General features: G+C 36.2%; 1 pseudogene; it reads left to right on the plus strand.

Annotated features, from left to right (window-relative positions):
• LOC146137186 (uncharacterized) overlaps nucleotides 1-10,314 on the plus strand; it is a 49,518-nt pseudogene extending 39,204 nt beyond the window's left edge.
• Nucleotides 10,315-10,782: the final 468 nt, after the last annotated feature.

A 10,782-nucleotide genomic window follows, 5' to 3' on the forward strand; every position in this document is an offset into this window, starting at 1 on the left:
GGAAACCAAAAAAGAATAGCGGCAAAAACAATATATGTCCCGAAAATAAATTTTCGGCCCATATAAATAGCGGCAAAAACAATATATGTCCCGAAAATAAATTTTCGGCCCATATAATAACGGCAAAAACAAGATATGTCCCGAAAATAAATTTTCGGCCCATATAATAACGGCAAAAACAAGATATGTCCCGAAAATAAATTTTCGGCCCATATAATAACAGCAAAAACAAGATATGTCCCGAAAATAAATTTTCGGCCCATATAATAACGGCAAAAACAAGATATGTCCCGAAAATAAATTTTCGGCCCATATAACTAGACGGGGGTGCGGTTGTTGTATATTTTGTCAGGGGGTATATTTTCAGGGCTTAGTGTTTATTTTCAATTTTTACTTTATTTTTATTTTTTTTATTTTATTTTTTTATTTTTTTTTTAATATTTTGTATTGTGTACTTTATATTATATATTTTGTTTTTTATTTTCCTTAACTTGTTTCTGCAAGCAAAAACAGATATGGGCCGAAAACTTCCCCACTTAACTTATGCCTTTGATGCGAAAGGGGTTCAAATATGGCGTAGAATTTGGGGAATGATCGAAACATATATTTGATAAATAGAATTTACGTAGATAATGCGTATAGTCATTTTATTAAATTTTGACCAGCTTACGTGTTTGAAAAGCAAATATTATTATTCTCTTAAAGACTAAAAATGGTTTAACGCCTATGGTTTGCTATACTTTTGCAAACTTTTACTCGGTAATTTTTTACCATGGCTTGGGCCGAGCAATCACTGTTAAAACAGGCTTTAAATCTGTAGTTTTAAACAATATGAAAAACACTATTATGTTCTCAATACGCAAACTATTAAATCGAAAGTTTTGCAAGATGTTTAGGCCTGATGTTGGTAGTATGCTGGTTGGAGCAAGATGCACGACAGGTGCTAACAGAGAGGCGTAGACTGCCTTAAGATTTCGCATTTAAACTTGCGGCGGTAAATACACCCTATTGACACTTAATTATTAGGCGAAGATTATCGCGAAGTAATTGGTCGCCCGAAAAAAAACTAACGCCCCATTGAAAGCAAGCATTATAAATGAGTCGCCGATATTCTGCTTTGAACATCTCTACTCGCAATGATTCCTTCCGTTAATTGTACGGTGGGTGAAACTTTATTCACGGCCTTACCTCTTTGTGTATTACCGCGACAATACGATGAAATACGATTTGGAGAATATTGGAAAAGGACGTGCCACTTCGCACAATGAAAGTCTTACGCGCGGGACAATAAAGCGCAGCAGGCGGTGAGTCGCTTCGTCACTTCACAAGCTGGACAAAGCAAGCGAATATGAACGAATTCTGTATGAAAGTTTTTCTGCTGCTAGATGGCAGTCGTTAGCTACAAAGTGCTAAAACGCAATATTTCAGGTTTTTACCCCCCAAGCAAAGGCCCCTGGGGGTGCAGCCTCATAAACTTTTACAAAGCACCTACATACCACTGTACGCCATGTCTGAAAATTTGAAGGTTCTACGATGTCTACTTTTTTTATAAAGCTTCCGACAAAAATCGGTCTGAAACATACCATAGGAAACCATAGGAAACCATAGGAAACCATAGGAAACCATAGGAAACCATAGGAAACCATAGGAAACCATAGGAAACCAAAAAAGAATAACGGCAAAAACAAGATATGTCCCGAAAATAAATTTTCGGCCCATATAATAACGGCAAAAACAAGATATGTCCCGAAAATAAATTTTCGGCCCATATAAATAACGGCAAAAACAAGATATGTCCCGAAAATAAATTTTCGGCCCATATAATTACTCACCCAGACTGCAGCTGCGATCTACACGTCATACGCTTGTGCGCCCAACTGTGACATAATGGATGAACGACGCTGATAAATTGCATTTTTATTTCAAAAATTAATTTTCCTAAAATTGCAAGACTGCAATTGACTTATTAGGCTGATATTACATTTGAAAAAATGATTTTACATTTAAAAATCATTTTCTACTCATTGCCTTAATTAAACATTCTAACCAGAATGGGCAAGTTTGTTACAAAGGGCCGCATGAGATACAATGTTGGATTTTGTAAATCTTATGGAATCCTACTAGGGCTACAAGGTTATACAATTTTAGCTTTTAGTGTAGGCTACAATCCATAACATACCGTAGCCGCTACATACCGCAGTTCGTGTTTTTAGAGAGACGTGTTACATTTCAAAGAATTGATTATATTGTGGTTTGCCTAGTGCATTAATGAATAAAAATACACAAATCTAAAGGCTTTTAAAATCATAATGGACAATTTTCATAATTGCATATAACAGTCGATTGCCCAAAAGACTTAAGTCAAGTCCAGCCATTTGAAAGCAGTGACTTAAGTGCACTTAAATCAGGTCATTGACTTAAGTTACTACGATACTGGTTTATTCTGCATTTGACTATTCATTTGAATTTCAGAATTCTAATTTAAACATTTGTTTAGCTTAAATTATTATTAAAAAAAATGCTTTAAATGGGAAAAAATTGAAGACGACCTTTCAGCAATTTTGGCGATCATTGTAATTCCGATATGAGTACCGTTTCTAGTGGAGAAGAGTTAGAGTTAAGGATGAAGAGTAAGAGGAAAACAGTTATCTCAAAACGTGCTCACATTTTCACATTTTTTGCAGATTTTCGCATTAACATTTTTGCACACATTGTCCCAAAAAAAACTTTTGCATCCACGTCTCCTATATTCGGTATATTTAAATCGAGTTTACACAAAATCGTAAATGTATGTCTTAGCTGAAGTTACGGAACTAAATTTAACTACAACTCAATCAATATACAGGCGGGTTAGGGTTGGCAAATATGAAGCTTGTCTTTCACAGAACATTTCCTCATTTCATTCTTTGCTGGTGAAAACAAAATATCATGAGGGTCGAGCGAGAGAAAATATATCCCTCGACAAGCCCATACAAAATATGCCATTATTTTTGTTACAGTAAAGTACAAGTTGGCCTGTGCTCGACTGCTGCACAACAACCTCATTTAAGCATGGTTTCATCTAAATAACGCCTGGCTGATTTACGGTAACACATAACCTCGCCCATTTAATTATAGCGTTAACTGAACAGGTCGGCTTGTGGTTGACTGCCGCACTACAACCCAAGGCAGAGGCGTAGCTACGGGGCCGGTTGGGCAGGTATACAACCGGGCGCCAAGTTATAGGGGTGCCAAAATGAGGCTTACAAATACAAAAATGAGACTGCTTCTTCCTTAAATACAATTGTTTAAATGAAATTTGAATTGTTTTTTCTATGAAGTAAGGTATATTATGTTAAAAAATTAACACGTTGAGTTAGACAACCTTGTGTTAATGTAATAGAAAATGTGGTTAAACATGGATGAGGGCTCATATTTAATAGTTTTCCCCGGGCGCAAAATACCTGGCTACGCCTCTGATCCAGGGTTAATATTAACTATCTGTTTGTGCTCTCCAATCAGCACTAACTCTAACAAAATAACATTTGACAAAGACATCTGCACACTGTCTGCGATTTTCGTTCTACCATTTGTTTTTCGCCAATGACTAAACCTGCCTTTTATGTCTCAGCGCAGTTCATTTTAACCCGTGGGGTGGTATACGCACTTGTGAAACAAAATGGAATGCGGAAGACTAAGCTCGTGCGGATGAATATGCGGATGAAAATGATCCACGTGCAGGTGGAAATTTTCAAAAATAAAAAAGTGCAAACGATTCTTTTAAACTGAAAGTGGAAGAACTTTCTTATCGTTTACATAGTTATTGTCACAACGTTCTAACTTTTGCAATTTAATGTTTCTTACAGTACACTATAGTGCAGTCTTAATACAACAACTTTTGCAATAAACTTTTTAACTAATGCGAACGATTCGCTGATAACACTTACTGCACCATAATAGATGCTTTATGATGTCACAAGAGACATTTAAAACACGCTATATGATCGAATAGTAAAGCATAACTGACAAGACATTAACGACAACATATAATGTTTGAATACAAACTAAATCACTGGTTTAGACCAACTTGGAATATAAATAATAAGGACAAACAAAACGAATTCTACAGCAAAATACACTCGCTAGATTTAAACTGAGTTTTTAGCAAATCGTAAATATTTATGCTGACATAGTTGAAAGTACGAAACCCAATTAACATAAATTAAATCAGCATACAGGCGAGTTATGGCTGACAAATACGAAGTTTGTCTTCCACAGAACACTTCCTCATTGCCTTCTCTAAAGGAGAATATCCTATGGTCGAGCGAGCGCCAAACATTTTAGTCAAGCGAAACATCGGCTTCTTTTTTGTCACAGTGAGGTTCACGTTCGGCTGTGCTTGACTGCTACACAAGAACCCCACTGAATTACACCAGCAGGCGAACTGGTTGGCTTGTTAATAAAAAAGTCTCAAAGTTGAATTGATTCCTACAGGAATGTGTATATGAATGAAACGTTTTGAACTTTTAAATAAATGAAATTCGCAAAACTGCTAACTGCCGGCGTTTCTCGGTGAGTTTCAATGAAATGAACAAATAAATTGTGAATAAATAAATTATATATATAGAGGTTTATATAGAGATGATTTTGTAAAGTTACATCTAATGTCACTATGCTTCCAGGGGTGGTCAACACGTGGCTCGCGAGCCGCATTCGGCTCTTCATCCAGTTATGTGCGGCTCTTACGTTTATGTTGCACAATTTTTTTAAATGTTTGGATTTCGTTTGGTTAAGTTATGGAATTTTGTCGGTTACCACTCAGACTATTTGCCGAAAGGTCATTATATTTTTAGTGGCACTTTTGAAACAAGTTTAACGCAAACAAGATGCGGAAATAATATTGATAAACCACAATATATCGAGAAATGTGTATTTTTTCATTCAATTCGTCGCGTTGTCTTCTAAATTAAAATTTGTCTATTTAACGAAATTAAGACACTTTTTTCGCGCTTTCTGCGATCACATTGTGGGAGTAAGTAAGAAATGGGGTGAAATGCTATTCTTCTCGTTCCATGTGTGTAAGGTGTACCTCTTAGCGGTTAACCAAGTAACAAATGCGGCTCTTGGTATCTGAGTGGTTTGCCACACCACACCTAGAGCTTCATGACCGGTTAAGAAACGGTGTAGGGCGTTTCAGCTCAGCAATGTACAAATGCGACTTGGCCCCGTCAGAACACTATGAGTGCTGTGCTGAAGAACGAGCCTATATCACGTCATTGGGGATTGCCTAATACTAAGAGCATCGCAACAATAAACTGGCTGGCCAACATCTGCCCCAAAATCTAGCTCTCGATATTGGAAAATAGTGTTCACACAAAACCATATAACATAGATGTCAACAAGTTGTCAATCGAGCAAAGCTAAAAGATGCCTTTGTATCATTTAAGTTGCAAAAACTTTCATTTCCGATGGCGCGATGAGTCGCATGACGCCTTCGAAATAAAGCATTTTCATCAAAATAGGTTATATCACACTAGAAATGTAATTTAATTTTGTTTGCAGTTACGTTGTTATAATTAGGCAACAAAGGCAGTTTCGATGAGATGGCTTCGTCGCTCGCCACTGCGTTCGCTGCGCTCCAACGCGTCATAAGCTCTGTAACAAAACACTTCGAGTCACGCTAACACGGCAGTCAAAAACAACACAGATCCACATCGATTCGCAACCTTGGATTCCACGAAGCGGGCGTAAAACTAAACGCCATTTATCCAATGGCATCTGAAATTATTACAGTGTCAACATTTTTCCAGTCGCGGCCCAAATTCAAACTGAAAAATGTCTCGGTGTACTGTAATGCATTCAAGATTAAATGGAATTTTTTTGTGAAAACATATAGTTTTTAGGCCTTTTAAAATAAATCTGTTAATTAGAAGCGGACCTAGAATTGTATTACAAATGAAAATAGGTCCAATTAGATTTAACAAAATCGTTTGCCCAACGTTTCGTATGTTTGGTGTAAAATTTAATTCCACACGGCTTCGCTTTGATCGCAACGAAAAGGTGTGAAACATACTTTTGGAAACGCAACTTTGATCTCATTTGTGGTATGGTTTGAATGGGACCATTAAACGTTCAATGTTATGACGTTGGCAGCTTTATCTCACGCAGCAATATTTTACCAACAACAACTCAAAATGTTAACTGTCAGCTCTTTAGTTTCGCGTTTAGCAATCCGTACTTTGTTAAACAGTAGCCATAATGAGTCTGGCATTGCGTATTTCCGAAATAATGTGTTTGGCTCATGTTAACGAAGGTGGGAGCCTATAGTTCCTTTGGCGTCTCGTTTAGTCATTGTGAAACTGACCAAATAGAACAACAGTTGCGGTAAACAGGTTAAACAGATAACGGTTGTGGTAATTTTTAGGGCTTATTTTCATTTGTGGTGCATTAATTGGGTGATTATAAATAGGTTAATTTACCAAGCTAATTCTTGAAATAATATATCTTACATTTTTTGTTTGTTTTTGTTTTGTGGTATAGATTAAGTTGTACTTTCCCTTAAGGACACGAAAAAGTCTTGCCTTCACCCACAGATGCTAAGGGAAGTTGGCCAAGAGATACATTTTCTTTGATCGTTTTTTTTTTTGTTAATACTAAGCAAAAATCATTTGTTTCAGTCCTATCAACCCCGCACCCTAACAAATCTCCTTTGATAGACAAATACACACCCCGAAACTTTTCCTTGACTTGTTTCTGCAAGCAAAAACAGATATGAGCTGAAAATGTCCCGCTTTTACTTACGACGTAGATTCAAAAGGGGTAGTTTGCGTGACAACAGCAGCCAGCAGTTCCTTAAAAACTTAACAACGTTATAATATCTCTGAACTTTTTTTGTGCCACTTAAAAAATATTTTTATGCCCCTTTAACCATAATTTCTCACAGAAACTGTAAGATTAGTCAAAAATTCATTAGACTGTTCCTTACTGTATTCCGTGTTTGTTTATTCAGACATAAATTAGATCGCTCACACAATTTTAAGGTGGCGTTGTACATTTCGAAGAACTCGTTATACTGCGAAATCTAAACGCTCATGGAAACACATATTAAACAAACTACATATAATTGCATATAACACCCGATGTAAAGAGCGACGTTTAAGTTTTGTGTGTATTAATTGTTGGCATACTGGCTTCTTAAGTTTTAAAGCGGAATACACCGCTTTGGCGTAATCTGTTTCGCTGCTATATCGCAGTGCCTCTTTGTCAGGTATTAGCGCATGACAGCCTCCGCAACGTTTTCCTTTTGACCTATAATGGCTATCGAAAAGTCACAAAAGCTGTACACACTGTTCTAAAGTTGAAGCCTACTACTACACACTTACAATTGATCTTGTCCAATTTTGGACTTAAAACGTAAATTTTGCTAAGCTTTTACGTTATAATAATCCTGGTACTAGAGAATGTACAATTTTTGAAGAGTGTATTTTGGGTAAATGGGAAATGTTTTTTCTTTGTAGTTACTTTTAGTGCACTTAGTGCATGTTCCTCTTGTAAGATTGCGGCAAACTGGTTTATTCCTTTTAAAACAAGAACACAGACCCAAACCGTTAGGTAGGTTCTGTTTCGTTAGGACTTGTTTATTACAGGGACTGATATTCACCAGGTTTCGTCAGTAAACATGTTGGTGCAACTGCCCATTATGTTTTACCATTGCAAGCGAAACGTTCTGCAGTTTTTGTGTAATTAATTTTTCCAGTTAAAATTCAAAGTTTAAATAAATGCAAATCCTTGCAAATAATTTTTTCATGGCGGTGTAGTGATAAACAAACATTGTTGTGTACGTCAAACGTTTGTGCGCCCAAATGTGACATAATGGATGAACAACGCTGATAAATTGTATTTTTATTTTAAAATTGAATCTTCTAAATTCCAAAGACTGCAATTGACATATAAGGCTGATATTACGCTTGAAAAAAATGATTTTACATTCATTTGAAAATTATTCCACTTCATGCCTTAATTAAACACTTTAACCAGAATGGGCAAGTTTGTTACAAAGGGCCGCATGAGATACAATGTTGAATTTTGTAAATCTTATGGAATTAAGCAACGATTCCCTTAAAACGAGCTAAATCCTACTGCGGCTAAAAGGTTATACAATGTTAGTTTTTAGTGTAGAATCCATAACATACCGTAGCCGCTACATACCGTAGTACGTGTTTTTCAGAATGGTACAATTTAAAGATTTGGTTATATTGTGGTTTGTCTAATGTATTAATGATAAAAATATAAATGCACAAATCTAAAGGCTAAAAAAAACATAAAAGAATTCGAGCTATTTGTCATAACTTGTTTAGCCAGCACAAGTTAGGCCTCCAAAATCAGCACACGAAATTTCGCACATGCTTTACTGCTTTTCTATTTTATCAACCTTCTATATATCGTTTTAGCTTGTATCGCAAGTTGTTACTTACCTCACATAATGTGGATCTGCAAGGTTATGTACCACGCTAGCATTGGACGAGAACCGTTACTAGCGTGATACATATCCTTGCAAATCGACCTTATTCTTGTGACTCGGGTTGAAACAGTGTTTTCAATAGGCATTTTTTTATATAATTGGGTTATTTATCTTAATGTTGCCCAAGTAATTTTCCTTCTGTATGTTGCGTTAACGTTATTTTTTGTATGTCAGACGAGTTTACTAATTTTAATAGCTTACTGTATAATTTTTATAACAAGGACGTGACTTGGAATTGACTTGCTCTAATTTTCACTTTTATGTGTGACTCATTGAAAACAAACTAATATATTTAAAAAACCTCGACTAGTAATTAAGAAAACATGTTTTTTTCGGCCCATATAATTCGAGCAAAAACAATATATGTCCCGAAAATAAATTTTCGGCCCATATAATTAATAGAAAATTCATTTAAATTTTTGATTTACATATCTTATTGAATATGGTCTTCCAATTCCTTGATGTGTTTTGTGCATGGAAACATTTTTAAACAGTACCATGAAACATGCTCCTTTAAAACAACACCTAACAAATGCTCATCCAAGTATGAAGAGCAAAAACTGGTCCTTTTTTGAGTCAAAACTGTGCAGTCTTAAAAGACAAAAACTAGACCAAACTGATTAGATTTGCACGCGCACACACACAAGCACGCATCTGTTGCGCATGCGCTTGTCACAGAAGTGTGTGTGTGGGGGTTGTTTTGTGTGTAACATGGAGAAAGGATAGTGTTGTGCCTCTGCCCTGATACCAAGATCCAATACAAAGGTAATTTCCACATTTCGGTCAAAGTTCACAAACCAACTGAACGTTTCCACTTTAAACCAAGGCTAAAAGTAAAATATTTTTTTACCGTGAAAATTTTCATAAAATACGTAATCTTAGTTTATCTTTTCGTTTCGTCCGATATGAAACTAAATTTTTATTACTTTTAGTTTTTATTACCGGTACCTGCAAAAATTCTAGTAACGTCGTTTGTGACTGTTCTGACCCACGTGCTTAAGAGATTTATATTTACGGGAGGAGAAAAAAACCTTAACATGTTGAATTTTATTAGTTTTTAGCATAGTATTGACGTCATTTGGTCGGATCTCACGATCGTGCTTTAGACTAAAACATCAGATGTTGGGATCAATTACAAAACATCACACATCGCTAGAGTTTGCAAAACCACCACAAACCACAAACACAGAGGTTCTTAAACCTTTTTTACAGCAGGCCCGAAAATATTTTGTTGCCTCGCGTGGTACACGGTAAGCGAAAACATTTCAACATTGACGTCATAAATTTACGTCGCAATACAAATAGACTTCATAAATTTGCTGACTTCGATCAAAAAATGTGTAAGTAAAATTGATTAAAATCCATTCAGTAATAAAACGTTTTATTTTAGTTAAACTTTTTTCGGAAAACTTGATTACTTTTTAAATATGATCTAACGTTTTAGGCCTTTAAAAAACCCCTAAAACTTGTTCACGGACCCCCAAGAAGTTTATGTTTAAGAACCCCTACATTGTCTGTTTATCACAGAACGAGGAGGTCGCCAGTCCAAAGCTCGAGCGATCGCCATGCAAAGACGAATATTCCGTCTAGTGGCAAGCAACCTCGCCTGCTGGCTACCTGTCACTGTCCTGGCACTTGTCAAGCTGGCAGGTGTCAGCATGTCACAGCAGGTCTACGCTGCCGCTGCCATCATCTTGTTGCCAGTCACCAGCGCGCTTGACCCGCTGCTCTACTCCGACTTGCCACAGCTGTGCATTTGCACTTCGGGGACTTCCCCTGCCCTGGGCAAGTCGACAACGGCAACAAACACTTGAAGTTTATTGTTTGTGGAATTCTTCAGCAACGCACGAAAATATACTCGCACAAATATAAACCTTGTAGTATAATGGCTGGAGGTTGTGGTTAAAGATGGAATATATTACAGCTCTGTACATCCATTATGCGCCCAACTAATTACATCTTTTAGTCATTATCTTGAGATTAATGTAAACGTTAACAAAATTCTACCTACTTCTGTATGAGCTTTGATATTTATTTAAACCATTTTGTCAAATATTTCAGCTTAACGCGAGTTAACCTTTAATTTTTCTAAACATTTCTGCGTGTTCTAGTAAATAAACATTATTTTGTTTGTGATGTTGTTTGTCTTTTGCTTTCTTCAATTATTTGAAGTTTTACAGCGTTCCACAAAGCAAGCGTTTAATTTAAAGCTTGGTTAATGGCAAATGTCTTTAAAACCTCTAGAATTAGGTAAATATGTTCAATTATTGTTTTACCTTTGT

This window comes from Ascidiella aspersa, chromosome 7 (genome assembly GCF_963924565.1).
Source record: "Ascidiella aspersa chromosome 7, kaAscAspe10.2, whole genome shotgun sequence".
NCBI classification, from domain to species: Eukaryota; Metazoa; Chordata; class Ascidiacea; order Phlebobranchia; family Ascidiidae; genus Ascidiella; species Ascidiella aspersa.